Source organism: Egretta garzetta, unplaced genomic scaffold (genome assembly GCF_000687185.1).
Source record: "Egretta garzetta isolate BGI_Z169 unplaced genomic scaffold, ASM68718v1 scaffold2, whole genome shotgun sequence".
In the NCBI taxonomy this organism is placed as follows: Eukaryota; Metazoa; Chordata; class Aves; order Pelecaniformes; family Ardeidae; genus Egretta; species Egretta garzetta.
In genome coordinates this window covers 564,109-566,158 of record NW_009258894.1, presented here as the reverse complement: position 1 = coordinate 566,158, position 2,050 = coordinate 564,109, and the positions used below count along the sequence as shown (strand labels likewise).

Here is a 2,050-nt window from a genome sequence, read left to right as displayed (position 1 = left end):
GGGGGGGGGGAGGGAAGCGAGCGAGGGAGAGAGGCACGTCTCAAAGCCAGCAAAGGACTAAGATGCCACACTTCGGAAAGGCTGATTGAAAACAGACTCTTCTTAAGTTTTAGAGGATTTTCTCTCTCACTCCCTCCAAGGGCTAAGAAGCCGATTTGGGAGTTTGAAGGGAATAGGTTTCAGCGTCCATATTTGTTCTGGTGCACTTGTAAAATGCGATTTGAAGAGGATCTTTAGCCCTCTGATTGTCTTTGTATTGTTTTTCTTGAAACGGATCTTTTGCCCTTAATGAATCCCCACACAGCTGGACAGCTCCTGCTCGGACACTGAGAGCGCTAACCCCAAACTGACCCCAATTTGACACCACAAGATGAAATTTTACCGCCTGTTAAAACCATTTCCAGCCTCAGCAAAAGGAGCTGGCTGTTGACTGAGATGCACTTCCATACCGGACACCTCATTTCTCTTTGGACTTTTGAGCTGATCTAAAAAAAAAAAAAAAAAAAAAAAAAAAGAAAAAAGAAAAAAAAAAAAGGAAAAAAAAGCCCAAACACACACGCACACCCCACCGACTCGTCTCTCACACTTTTCCTGGAAGCAGCCTTCGCTGTGAAAGTGATGCACGAGAAATGGAAATCAGCCAATTTAATTTTCCCAAATTACTGCGTTTTAAAAGAAATATGTCACCGGGCTTGGGGGGGGGGGGGGGGGGGGGGGAAAAAAAAAAAAAATTAAAAATGACCGAAGACTGTGGAAGCCCCCACCCCCTGCACGCACGTATCCCATTTTCCTCCGAGTTCCCAACAGCATCTTTGTTAATAGCTGAGTACTTTCACTTAAGGGCGCTAAATTGAGATTCCTTTTTAATGGCTAAACTGTAGCGCTTTATAAACCATGTTCTCTGTGTGCTTTAATCCACTGGGATAGTGAAGAGGAAAAAGGCTTCAACTCTTTTCACGGGGAAAAAAAAAAAAGACACAGGAGGAACATGAAAGCCCTTCATTTACCATATGAAATTTCGCTTTCTATCAAGTTAAAATAATTTTTAAAAGTTGGTCCCTGTCCCAGATTACACACATGCACAGCAGGGTGAGCCAACGCAGGGGGTTAATTAGTTTAGGAGGGGAAAAAGGAAAAAAAAAAAAAAAAAAAAGGAACAAGTGAAAGGAGCAGCATTGAACACTGCAAAAATCTTTGGCTGCTTTTTTTGCAGCTTTGATTTTAGACTGCTTTCTAACAATTCCTTAGTTGAGAGAACTGAGATCTACAGGGAATTCTGTGAAAAAAGAGAATTATGAAAAAAAAATCAGGTCTAAAATTGTAACCTAAGCAATGAAGAGCTTTCTTCTATGGGAGGCAAGTAATCTAAAAACTTCTTTTTGAGAAGAAAACTGATAAACTTCTCCCACAGCTTGAGGTCTGAACAAATACATGGAGCCTTCAATGGAGCTAGATTACTTTTGCACGGCCACGTTACAAGTAAAGACCTCTTCTTTGGTGATACCGAAACTGTTTGAAATGAGACAGACTCGTACGTCTCCAGAGGCAAGGCTCCAGGTTTGCACTGCCTCGGTTAAAAAACAAGTTTGGAAGCTACAAATATTGACTACATCTTTTAAAAAAAAAAAAAATCTGTTAGAAAACTACAGCTGTAAAAGTAGGAAGGGATTTGCATAACCTACTGCTCTGTAGGTCTCCGCGCACCCAAAGGATTAGCCAAGCATTCATTACCATGAATATCTTGAATTACGTTACCGATTTATACGACAGAGTATAAAATACTGCACAAGAAGACTGGCTTTTTCCCTGCGAAATGAATCGACTTAACCACTGCTTGAAAGAGATCTACATACTAAGGGCTTTTTTACTCACCTCTCTTTACAGTCCCGTGAAAGTCAGTCACAGCAATTCTGTTGCTCTTAGGACTAGCTTTAATCTTGGAGGAGATCCTCTAGGAAAAAAAAAAACCGGGTCTGCTCTCCGGCTTCTGGCGGGTTTTACTCGGGGGGCAACTCTGGCTAAAAGTAAAAGAGGGACTTTTCTCCGTATT

General features: G+C 41.5%; 1 protein-coding gene across 1 annotated transcript in view; it reads left to right on the top strand.

The window, feature by feature from the left end:
- Positions 1-2,050, top strand: part of MEIS2 (Meis homeobox 2) — a 177,923-nt gene that overhangs the window by 927 nt on the left and 174,946 nt on the right. The gene's annotated exons all lie outside the window — the stretch shown is intronic.